Source organism: Lytechinus variegatus, chromosome 11 (assembly GCF_018143015.1).
Source record: "Lytechinus variegatus isolate NC3 chromosome 11, Lvar_3.0, whole genome shotgun sequence".
Taxonomy (NCBI): Eukaryota; Metazoa; Echinodermata; class Echinoidea; order Temnopleuroida; family Toxopneustidae; genus Lytechinus; species Lytechinus variegatus.
This window is the reverse complement of record NC_054750.1, coordinates 23440150-23454157: the sequence shown is the minus strand read 5'-3', so window position 1 is coordinate 23454157 and position 14008 is coordinate 23440150.

Sequence of the window (14008 nt, the reverse complement as noted above, 5' to 3'; positions counted from 1 at the left end):
AAAACTCGGACAAAAGGGAAATGCCCCCATAGAGAGGCACTTCATGCAAAGGTTGTGTCGTGTTGACTATCTCACTTCTGGAGATATATGGATTTACTATATGAAGCGACGGAATATTTTCGCGTATTTCCTGTTTGATGTGTTAATATTTAACATCACCTTTGACCCAGAGACTGCATGGCCTGGAATTTGAAATCTGTCATCGTAATCTATGTCATCTTGCTTGATCAAAATCAACCAGGAGACATATTGCTCGGTGCCGGGGGGGGGAGGGGTGTCCTAGGGGCTTTTCGCTGAGGAATATATAGTTCTATGCATAGGAATCATCATGATTCAGAATTTACGTGTATAAATGAGTTAGTCTTAGAAATGGATCGACAAGCTTTAGTATTTTTTTTTCTATTTTTTTTTTGGATATTGCAGGTTCAAATGCGAGACAAAATACCCACATTCTACGAATCTTCGTTCCCGCATTTTTTTTTTGGGGGGGGGGTGGGGAATAGGGTCTCTCTGGACTCAAGAGTCGTCAACGTCTTATCAAACAGTAACAATGTAGATCGAGGGTAGCAACCCCAAAGCCGAGTAAACCTTATCTCCGGCCGACCCCCAAAATATGCTAATCAACAGCTCTGGTCTATCTATTAGTGAACATTATTGACCAGAAAATGTACGCCATGTGAATTTACATTAACCGAACATGCATAGTTGCTCAAGAGTCTTGTCCCCCATTGAAGGACTCGGTTCTGAGGACGCACGAGATTACTTTGTTTGTGTCTTCCGTCATGTGTTTGTTACAATGAAAGTGTCTTCTTTTTAGAAGAATTTTCAAAGCTTTACAATGTATTTTTTTTTAGATTAGTAAATTCATGGTTATAGACTCGGATAAACTGGTAGCGCAACCACTGGCTGTACGTGTACAAAATTAATGGGGACTTGGGGCCGGCTCCCGGCTGTCCCGAAAAGTTCTACAACCAATAAACAAGGAAAATGAAGGGGGCGGACGGAGAAATGTGGTGTTTTTTTTAATAGAGCGTATCCCGTCAAAATCCCTCACAAATGCAGATTTTCATTTTAAAAGGGTAAAAATTCTTGCTCAAGTTCCTCGCGACTTTTTAGAAAATGATTTTGCCCCATGTAGATTTCATTCACTGACGTTGCGCCATCTCTATTTTTTGGGCTCATTTTGCAACTGATGTAAACAATATTAATGAAAACATGACCGAGAGGAAGATTTTTTTAATGATATCGTTTATATTTGCAAGGAGTCTTATGGTGTTTCGATTGTTTGTTCTTCCTGTTATTGATTGGGCGAGACGTGAGCGGTATGAGCCGATTACATATTATATTCTACGTAATAAAAAAAACTACGCTCGTATGAAGTTACGGTGTTTTTGTTGAGAAGTCGATCAAATAATACAAAATCGAGGTATTTTTGTTGTTGTTGTTGCTTGAGGATTTAGTCCTTTCCATTATCACAATGGACGAAATACAATAGAACAACCCGAAAATACCATTTCTAATCCGGCTATTGGCCTGTTGCCCTTTTACGTATTTGATACGGAGCGTTGCGCATAATCCGATAGAACTTACAGATGCATCTTGCTTCCGTTACGGTTCCGCTTTGCCGACTTGTTTGACGTACTTCATACACTACTAATGGTCACTTTAGAAATGTATTTTTTCGGTATAAGTCACAATTATACTGGTGCAGCTCGACCACTGACATCATTAATGGGGCATGGTGGGAGCAGAATATCCTCTGCGACAACTTGATGACAGCTACTATATCTAGTCTGCTGTGCAAATCCCTAAGTCGAGTTAAATGGTTTGAATGTGCAGCCTATCATAATGACTTGTGAACTGAAGGCCAATTGGTGTGAAGACCAACTTGTTGATCAAAGTTTCAATCAGGGGGGCGTGTCACTGCAGACTAGTTACAATGTACCTCCATCAAATACGGGGAGAGGTATTTTCAATAGGCATCCTCAACCGAATTCCCGCACCCCCTCTCTCTCTTCCTTTCGCTCTGTCTCCCCCCTCCCCCAGTAAATTGCCAATTCGTCCACTCACCACATGGTCTACATTCATTTAGTCTTATGCCATTTCGTCCATTAACATTTCATCTAACAATCATCACCTCGTCTAAACACCATTCGTCTTTGACCATTTCATCTCATAACCAGTTGGTCTAATATCCATTTCATTTTCATTCATTTTGCACAATTTACCACTTAGTCAAATTAGACCAAATTGTACATGGACTAAATGGCCATTGGACCAACCGTTTATTAGAGGAATGGCAATAGACTAAATGAAAGAAGACCTTGTGGTGAGTGGACATACTGATGGTAGACCAAATGATAGTAGATGGATTGGCAATTGGACGAATTGACATTAGACGAATTGGAAATAAACCTCTGCCCCTTGTCTACTAAACTTTCTTCCCTCTTTATTACCATCTATTTCTCCTCCTCCACTCCTCTCCTAATCTCTCCCATATTCTTTGTCTATAATCTTCATCATCACGATCGTCAAAATTTCTATTGTCATTACAGTACTTCATAATTATCCTCCTCATCATCATCACCATCATCATCATCATCACCATCTCCATCATCTTCTTCTTCATCACCATTCTCCTCCACCTCCTCATCATCAATTGGTGATGGGGGTTTCCACTAATATAACTTATGCAACAAGTGTCATTTGCATCATTACAAGGAAAAGATCCATAACTGTCTTTTGAACAAATCTTCTCCAAGGAATATTATCCCAAATGACACTCAAGTACAGTCATTTTTGTTATATACAAATGAATAAATACTTCATATATTTATTTTTTTATTCAAAAAAGCAAACTGTGCCTCAGGGCTAGTCTTCATAAACATTTCAAGAAAATTAACATTCATGAGCAATGTAACACATACATTTTATTTCACAATACATAAGTGGACATTTGGAAACCAGTCTTCTAGAAAGCCATATCTTTTTGGTGGTTCAATATAATCTATATCTTGACAAAATGCACCCTTTTGCATCGCATTCTGATAGCTTAACTAAGATAGGATTGTGTGTGATGTCAACTGTTGAATAGGTCTAAAAAAATACTAAGAATATCTTTTTGGTAAAGTAAACTGTGATTTTTTTTTAAGTATAAGAAATTGTAATAAAATTTTGAATTGAGTTTACTTTGCGAGATTGTAACAGACTATCTTCAGCATGACACATGAGTTAAGCAAGAGTGTGTTAAGAACCAGAAGTTTACATCCCAAGAATTAAAGACGAAAAAACGGAGAGCCATAGGCAGCCAGATTCGGACAGCTATATGCAAAAGGGAGAACTGTGATATGGCCAGATTGGAGAGAGTTCATGCTATGAGTTTGACATTTTGGTCTGCATAATTATGATTGTCAATTTTTTTTTTCTTAAATGCAGATTGAACCACTAATAATCATCATTCTCTGATCATCATGATCTTCAGTTTTTTGTCATCAATGTCATTGTTGGACTGTTGAGTTGAGCTTTTGTAAAGTCAATAAACGCTGATTTGAATCATCACTTGTTTGTGCTGGATTCTTTGATTGATGGATAAGGGCTCAAAGCTGATTAAGTTAACATTTAGTTCATAACGCTCACATCAAAAAGAGTTACAACAACTGTAATGAAGAAGTGCCGGATGCTAGAGGATTACTGGACCTAAGACCGTAAGACTTTGTGAGAGGGAAAGCTGAAGGAGAGGTTCTTTCCCAACATGGATCGATGTCGTCCAAGAGAAAGCCCAGAGAGTCTATGCAAAGACAGGACATTGATAATTGTACCATTCTTTATCAAGGAAATAGTGATATCGGGTGTTTACTTGCATGTTTACTTGGTGCTATAAGTGGTTTTTGGGGGACATTGATGGATTTCATCTCATACGACATGATAGGAATGAACATTCTGTAAAGTCAAAAGGAGGTGGCCTTTGTTTATACATCAATGAAACATACCAGCTATAGATAAGTAACTAATTCAATTTGTGATCCTGACATTGAAATGATCTGTTTCTCTTGGACAGTTTTACTTACCAAGAGAGTTCAAAAAACTATTTTTTGTTCTTGTGTATATACTGCCAGATGGAAATAAAGTGAGACTGGCAGAGACTGTGTATGAAGCAGTACAAGGTCTCGCCATCACCGGACTCTCCAATATACATGCTTGGTGATATGAATTATGAATCAATGTGAGCTCAAAGGCATGCTCCCCAATAACAGGTTCTCTCAACGTGTTGATAAACCAACATGTGGAGTCAACACTCTTGATCAGTGTTTATGTATGGTTAGGGTTAGGAATGCCTACAAATGCCATATTGGACCAGCCATAGATAAGTCAGACCATAAGGTGGTGGATCTTTTTCCAGCATATAAAACAAAGTTAAAAAGTCTCTGAAATTAAAAAGGGTTAAGGAAAAGGTTTGGTACCCATAGGCGGCGGAAGCGGGGGGGGGACGTGTTCCTCCCTAAATTTTAGGTGGGGGGATGGTCCCCCCTAAATTTCTTTTTGATCTTTTTTTTTTTTTTTTTTTTGCTTGTCAATTTTTTTCCTGCATCTCCCCCTAAATTCACGTGGACCCCCCTGAAACGTCTGTTGTCCCTTTTAACCTTTTTTTAAAATTTTTTATTTATTTTTTTTTGCTTGTCAAAAATTTTTGGTTAGCAACTCCTAATTTTTTGGGGGCGCTTGTCCAATTTTTTAGCTGTGTCCATCCCAAAATTTCAGGTGGACACCCCCTAATTTTTTGGGCTTCCGCCGCCAATGTTGGTACCCAGATGTCATACATAATCTTCAGGATTGTTTTGAGCTTACTGATTGGGATATCTTTTTTGAAGGTCGGGACATAAGTGAAGCAACAGATGCTATGAACTACATCTTGTTCTGTGAAGACCTACATATACCAATAAAGGAAAGGAAGGTCTTTGGGAATGACAAACCTTGGTTTCCAGATATGTTAAAATAAAAATTAGAGAAAAACATAATGTTTTCAATAAGCACGAGGATAGAACCTTGAAGCAGGCTATCAAAGCCGTTAGAAAGGCTGTGAAAGAATCTAAATCTGCTTATACATAAACTTAAATTAGAAGAATGTTTCACGTCAAATCCCTGAAACGCCTGGAAATGCATTGAGTGAACGACGAGTTACAAGAGTAAGAAACGTAATCCCATTAACTTAGAGAATGATCCAAAAGGAATTGTAGATGATCTTAAACACTTCTACTGTAGATTGAGTGCAACGGCTACCACAGAAGATTAGCTGACCTAAAGTCACTTCTCCAGCAAAAGGAAGGTGGCCCGATTGTCATTCATACCTAAGAGGTGGCTTCTCTGTTTCGGCGTGTAAATCCATGAAAGGCTAATGGTCCTGTCATAAGCGAAAAAGTGCTAAAAACCTGTGGTAATCAACTGAATGTGCCCTTTGGTCATCTTTTTTGATGGTCTCTGGATGATCAGGTTGTCCCCTCCTGTTGGAAATAAGCTAGAATCACATTGGTTGCAAAAGTGAGCCACCTTACAGCATTAAACGATTTCAGACCAGTTGCTCATACATCACTGGTGATGAAATGTCTAAAGAAAGCCATCATGAAACACCTCTCAGTAATCTGCCTGATCTTGATCCTCCTCAATTTGCTTATTAACCAAAGAAGTCTTTTAGCGACACTGTTTTTCTACTTATCCACCTTGTCCAGCAGTACACAGATTGTACTGGCTGTTATGCCAGGATTGCTTTTATGGACTTCTCTTCAGCTTTTAATACAATAGTACTGGCGCTGTTGGTCCCAAAATTGATGGATCTTCAGGTAAATATGAGGCTTATTCTTTGGTTTGTAAATAGGAAACAAGCCGTTGTATCTGATCATCTTTCAAATGTACTCACAACCAATACAAGATCGCCACAGGGATGTGTACTTTCGAGTATGTTATTTATCTTGTACACTGATTGTCAAGCAAGACTAGAAAATACCTTTATAATTAAGTATGCCAGTGATACGGACTTGGTTTGCAGCAACAGCGAGCAGCCTGATGATGTGCCATCAACATCTCAAGACAGTAAACACTCAGAACGAGATGTGATCTATGCACCTCAAACTTCTGCAAGAGATGCAATCACAAAATATTTCACCTCAACAGATTTCAAGAAAGAAGAAATTATTTGGGCCCTCAAGTCAATCATGGCACACTTCTCCTATAATCCTAGTGCTGTAATGAGAGCAATGTTTCCAGAGAGTAACATAGCAAAGAATTTCTTATTTTATTTTTAGACCAACCTTGTATATTGCAAGAAAACGGAACGCATCATGGAGCTTGGAAAACTACACTTACCTAGTGAGACCCAGTGATAAAGAGTGGATTTGAGAACTGAAAGAGACTAGAATGACTCGTTGCGAAGCATAGCCTGATCGCTTCTATGGATGTTGAAGTGCATAATTTAACTTTCGTGACATATGATTATATGTCTTGTATGTTTTGCAAATTGTTTCTTACACTACAGCATGATGGATATAAAAAATGCAAGTTTTGCTCCAGGAAGTTCACTTCGTACCACTGCATGAACTATCATCTAACACAGGCGCACAACATGGAATACATATTCATCTGCAAGCAATGCAAGTACGAAGATGTAAAGGAAAACATGAGACGGCACTATGAGGAAAATCATAGGGAACATCTCAAAGAAGTTGACATCCTAAGAACTTATCGTTCCAGGACCAAGGACATGGAAAAGAGTAGGAAAGAAGTTGATGAGGAAAGGGAGAAGGAGAAACAGGGACGGAAGGAGCAAAGACAGAAGAGAGAAGAGGAACGGAGGCGGTTGGAATCGGTAGATAGGAGGAAGAGGGAGGACAGCCAGGAAGACAGAGTATGGAAGAGGGATAGGAGAGACAGGATGGAGACAGAGCTAGATGAAGAGATACTGGAGGAACAAAGTGTGGATCAACCAAGCTGGCCTACATCCTGTGCTTTGGGAACATATTTAACCGAACAATTATCAACAAGGTCGGGAAAGCAGTGTGCTACGTCATTAGCTTTGATGAATCTCTTATCACAATTTGTTAGGAGGGACAAATGAATGTCATTATTTGATATTTCTATGGAGATAGGGTTGTCTCCCAGAACCGGCAGAGTCAGTTTTGGGAACATGCATCGGCAGTAATAGATCTTCTCTCTGCATTGAAGCAAGGCAAATCAAAGCTGAATCCAAGCAAGATGTTACAAGTGTCCATGGATGCCCCCAATGTAAATCTCAAGTTCTTAAATGAACCGCAAGATGACAGAAAGAAGGAAGACGCTGACCTGCCTGGGATTCTTCAACTTGACAGCTGCAGTCTACATGTTATTCATGGTGCCTTCTCCACTGGTGTCAAGAAGACTGGTTGGATTTTGGAAAGCCTGCTTCGAGCCATATATGGTATCTCTTCAAAGATTCACCAGCTAAGCAATCAGACTTCAAAAAGATCACAAAGACCAGTTTGAAGTTTTACGGCACCAGATGGGTAGAGGATGTCCCTGTTGTAGAAAGAGCTATTGCAATCTGGGCAATCTGCATGGACTCAAGATGGAAAAATCATAGCCCTTGTTCAAGTCGATGGGGGCAGAGAATTGAAGAAAAGAATTAGTCACGTAAGTGATCTCAACTGCCTATAGACCTATTCATTGTTTCTGTCCTTGGACTTGTGATTGACAATCCTTGTGATTTTTTTGCTATGTTCTTTTAAACTTTGATACTTATTTTGTTCTTGTTTTTAGTTGGGTGTGTTTTTTTCTCACTGTTTCATTATGAACCTTTTATTTTTTCACTGATGAGTATTTTGTGTATTTATACCTCATTCTTTATGCTATGTTTCCTATATTTCGTATTCTTTTTCTCATGAGTTGTCAAATTTTTTTATCATCATCTTTCATCCCCTTTCCATTCACTTAGTCAATCCTTGTTTCCTTTTCTTTCTCTTCCTTTCAGCATTCTTTACGAACTTGTATACATATATTTTTATGTTTGAATGAATGGCAACTGGCGTTACTGAAAATGTTGCTCCTTCAGCTTCAATATGACTCAAATAAATGAAGGAATTTGTAGTTTTTACAAAGACAATGTGAGCAATTTGTGTGCTGGTTATGATATTCCTAATGTAAAATGTAATTATCAAACTGAAGAACAATTTTTTGAAACAGAATCAAACAGTGCAAATCGCACCATTACTCTACTTCACATAAACATTCGTAGTATATGTAAGAATTTTAATAAAATGTTCAGTTTTGTTGAGAATAGTGGTACAGGATTGGTAACACTTGGTATCACTGAAATGTGGTTTTCCGGTGAAGTTGAAAGGAATCTTTTTACAACTTCTGGTAATAATCTTGTAAATAATAATCGGACAAGCAAACAAGGGGAAGGCATTGCTCTGTATATCATTTCCAAGATAGATTACCAGGTTCATCAGGACCTTAATATTATGTCTGATCATCTAGAGACTGCTTTTGTTGAGATAGACAACTCTGGCAAAGAGAATTAGATGATAGGTGTGGTATACAGGCCTCCAAATTAAAATTTTAATGATTTGATAATAGTACTAAAGTACATTCAGAATGAGGATAAATATTCAAGACCCTCATAGTAACCATGATTGGTGCCATCTAAGATACTACAGAGGTAAGCCAGTGGCACTATGTTGGTTCAAGACATATCGAGCAGATATCACTGGAGGGATGTCTGCCTCATACCAGTTTGAGAGCGAGAAGTGGTGCCATTCAATCTCATTCATTCTACAACCGAAGGAGTGGCAACTATCACCTCTGACTACAGAACCTGTCAAAGATTCTGTCCCAGAATTCAAGAAGGAAGTGGCGTAAAGCACACAAGAAGAAGGACGATAGTGAAAACAGGAGCAGAAGTAACAAAGAGTCCTCTACAATGTTCCAGAGAAGACAGGAGATGATTGCATCCTTTATGTCACCAATTTGTTGAGGGAAGCTGGATGTCCAGAGGCAGGAGCATCCATTCAGGCAAGCACACAGGAGTGATCAGTTGCATGACCATCCCCCCCCATTGACAAATGATTAACCCTATCTACATGTAGGCTGGGTATTTTGGGAGATCATATGGCAGGGGGGGTCTGTGAGGTAAGCCCCCCCAACCCTCCGTGATCTCAGCCGTCCACCGCGCGATCACGCTGAAAATTGGCACGCAGGTTGTCTAGGACATAATTTAAAATACTGTATATATAATTCATTTCATGCAAATTGTTATGAATTATGCTAATTTATGCAAAAGTAGTATGTAAAATCATACTTTTCCTGTAAGTACCTATATAAAGCTCCAAATATCCAAATCTTTTTATGTTGAAAGTTATTGCGGTGTTCATAGCAAATGTGCATGAAAGAAATTGCGATAATGGTTCGATTTCTTATGTATTATATTGTTTCTTTAAATTTCTTATGTATTTCTATGTTTTTGCGACCTATTCTTTTTAATTGTATAGACGTACAATTTAGTGAAATATGGAGTCACATAAGTATAAAGAAGTGATATTAACAGGCAAATTTGACTGGGGCTTTAATATGCTGTTCTGTATTTGGATAAAGTTGTAAATTAAAGGGTAATGCTTTGATTATTTGCACATTTGTAATTTGACATTTAAACCTTTGTTTTACCAGGAAGGTATAATGTTAGATGGAAAATTATCAACAGGGGCCGGGGCAGATTTTGCTCCCAAAATTAACAAAAACCTCTGAAAACTCAAAGAGCATTGAAAAAAAACCAATCCCCATTCATCTCTCAATGTCCCTCCACCCCATCTTTTCACGATGCCATCATCGAGGTCATCAACCGCTTGGCCTTAATGGACGAGGAGTTTTTCCTACTACATAGGAGCAGCAGGCATAACCCAAGCTGCACAGAAGAAATTTCTTCCAAGATGTCCAATAACTTTTTGATACTCTAACAGTCGACAGCCCAAACGACATGCAGAATGAATATGATGTTGCTCTTGCTGCCCTCACTGCATACCTCGCTCCAACAGCTAACAATGCATTCGAACGGCATCTGTTTCGGTAGGCCACACAAAGTCAAAATGAAACAGTGGATGATTTTTGCACCCGCCTGGAAGGCCTCGTCTCTTCTTGACATTTTGACAACCGTGACGAACATGTCTAAAATCAATTTCTGGACAAGTGTGCGTTGTCAAGCCTTCGACGACGGCTGCTGAGAGAACGGGATTTGACGCTGAAAACCCTACACGACATCGCCCGAGCGAGCGAAGCAGCTGCCAGACAAGCTGATGGGATGGAAGGGAAATCGGTCTGTGAATATGTGAAGACGTTGAATAGGAAGACATGCCCTAAGTGTGGAAATAAGCATCCACCCAGAAAATGTCCTGCTTATGGAGGGTGCACTGCTGCTGCTGTGTAGCAGTGCTCTCCAAGTTTACTTCCATGGACTTGATTAATACTTCAGATGTCATTAAAATAGTGTTACAACTTTTTATATAACCCTCAGGGAGTCTTTGAGATACTGTTGTGTTTTGAACGAGCTTTTTCTTGGATTATATGACAGTTTTCGTACAAGGATACTTTGTGTTTCATCTTGCTACCTACTCACTGTTGTTTGAGAACAGGCATGCTTACATGCAGCTACCACTACAAGGTGCAGCCCTTTGATGTCCACTCAGCCATCATATTGAGTAATGAATAACTTTTGTCCTACACAAAGGGAGTGTTTGGCACTAACAATAATTATATAAAAAATACTTTCACTTCTATCACCACATATACGCAATCATCTATTTTTGCCGTTTGGATGTTCTCTCCTAATTTTGTCCACACTTTTCTGCACACATTTGTCTATGCACATTATCACTCTCACTTCCCTGCTTACACTAGGAGACTGTTAACATTCTTTTATCCTGATGACCTCGTCGATATTGTTTTATTTTCTCTCGCTCTGTCTCTCTACACATGTGTGTGTCCATGGACCTACTACTCCAGTCCATGGTGTGTCCTAGAAGCTGTAGTCTTCCGCATAAGACGTTTCTTTCTGTTTTTTGAACAGCTTCAGAATTGCAATAATTACACTTGCTTATATAGCTGTTAAAGATAAATTCCAGTTCTGGTAACGATCTCAAAATGACTTTTACAGAATCTAACATAATGACCACCCAAGTGTCTGTTTGTATGAATAAAAAATATGTGCCGAAGGATTTTGGAAGAAATTGTGTAATTGCTGAGAAATAAGCAAAATAAGCACGGATTCGGTCACTTCCGTCAGGTCTTTATTCCAGCAATAATAATACACTGTCCCACGTGTGCCTATCTGTGTTGGTGATCTTCAGTTTGAACATTTTTCAGCGTAGATATCAAGATTTCACAAAGTTCAGTTTATGTAACTGTACCAGATCTACATCCTCAATGATATACTGACAATTAAGCCTGGTTTTACGGACTTTCTCATGAGATCAGTGTTTACTGCAACTACTGGCATTTCTCTTTAAAATCAAGTCTCTAAGCGCTCTTCAGTAATGCAGCAGAATTACCCTGGCTTTAGCAGAGCAGCTGTTACGTGTTCAGCGTTTCAAGGAATAAATTCCTGCCATTTACCTCACCTGGGTTGAGTGCAGCATACTGGATCAATTTCTTGCTAACACAAAAACTGCATTTATACCAGCTACAGTCATTCTCACTTTTGGACATGGTAGATGCAAGCGTACTATACAAGTGCTTTGTGGACCCTCCAGGACATTATATACTTTAACCGAGTCAATTAATAAGATGGAGGCCTAGACTATGTAAAACTACATGTATATATAGCCATAGTAAAATCTCTCGAACGAAAAGCTTTAATTTAACAGTTAGGAGTCATGTCTGCAGATTCACGGATTATCAGATTTGCGTGAACACGAGGAGTTTGAAGAAAAGGGGAAAAAGAAACACCGAGCACGATGCAGGTTTTGCAAACCTTCAGCTCCCAAGCTCAGTGAGTTTAAAGGGACAACCTCAAATTTCACCAGGCACATTCAACGTGTGCACAAGGCAAAGTGAGTTACACACTGCTCGATTATCTCACGATAATTCATTAATTTGTTGACGTTGTGGTTGTTCTGTGGTGTTGAAGTTGAACTGTAATTCAAATTTTGCAAATTGATACGGTGCTAAAACTGCTAATGCACTTCAATTGATGCACTTCGTATTAATGTCCGATGATTGTAGTAGGGAAAGAAAATAGAGCAAGGCTAACGTTGGTCCTACTCCTAGGCTAGAGCCTTTTGTAGAGGTTGCACCTGCATCAATTTACCTTTCATCTCAGTTTAATTTCTCATCCAGTTCATCATCATTGCATTGCCGCCGGCAAGACAAGTTAGACCCCATCTTCTTCAGGTGGGATCAACACTGCTATGTATGAGGGCAAGGAGGGCTAAAGTTCTAGATGCTCTCAAGATTGAGAAAGGGGCAGCCAGACTTCTCAAAAAGCTTAAATGTTGTATTTCTTGCAGGCACTGATATTTGCAAACGAGTCCTGGATGTTCTGATTATTCGACTTATGCGACTTCTGACTTACACAGAGTTAACTGTACATAAATATTATTTACCTTAAAGTCAACAGCTTTCCCTTTACTTTATCATTTTTTCTCTTTAATTGTAATTGATAAAGTATTTGTTGATTTGAATCAATTGTTGATTGGGTGAGTGATTGTTTTTGATTGATTGTATGATGTCAAAGTAAGTTTAAAAGGTTTAAAGAAAGCAAACTAAAATTTGACATTATTTCAATTTGTCGTTGACTTATATGACATTTTAATTTGTTTACTTAAACTTTTTAAAGTAAACAACAAATTAAAATGATGTTGTATTTCAATTTGTTGTTTATGTATTAAAATATGACATTATTTTGATTGTATGTCGTATTTTAATTTGTATACTTTAAAGCTTTTAGAGTAAACAAATTAAAATATGACATTTGAATTTGGTGACTCGGACTCGGACCATGGTGACTCGACTACAAGACTGGTGTAAACGAGTGTGATTTTATGAGAATATGCTGAGAGATATTGTAGTATTCAGGTACTGTAATTTAGTTAGTTGATAGTACATGGGGAAAGGGAAATGTCAGCTCCATGTCAGTGGTCATCAGGTGGATTATTGTGTTTAAAGAGTTATTCAAAAATGTGTTAGCATGTGTGCAAATATTCACAATAAGTTTTGGATGAGTTATAGACTGAATATGGTGTGTTAGTTGATGATGCATGTAATACAGTGTATTTTTGTTTATAATAGACTGTGTCATACTGTGACTGAACTTTGTATATGTTTAAACTGCATTATTGTGAATAAATTGCATTCTTACTGTACAAGCTACAACTACAAACAAGTGGCCTGACCAACTCTCATCTTTTACTTTTCTTTTAAAGATTGCTTGAGTGAATGCTCGAGAGTGAGGAGGCTACACTTTTCTGGAGGCACTGCCCGGATGGCTCAGATGACAAAGAGACTGTGATCAGCAACATCTCTGAGGCTTCTTGAGTCATCCAAGAACCACACCTGGCAAAACTCTAAGGCCTAGTCAGAACCAGTCAGACGAGGGCAGCGAGGCGAGAAGATGGCAGAAGGAACAGACACACTCATGGAGGATGTCATCCATGGTCTGAGGGAAGCATCAGAAGAGGTGCTTTTCTTTTAAAGATTGCTTGAGTGAATGCTCGAGAGTGAGGGAGGCTACACATAGTTGCTTCATGTGAATTATGCAACACGTATAAGTAAAACAATGCAAATGAACCAATGATTGGTCACCCAAAACCAGACCAACCATGACCAACCATGACCAACCATGGCAAAAAGTAGGCTTAAATATCTTGGAATTAAATGGAAAGTACCATTTAACACTTTGCGAACTAAAACACATGACAACATCAACAGTCATAAAGCACTGCAAATAACATTTTGCTAGATATGGGATACCGAGCGAATTCGTGTCAGACAATGAGCC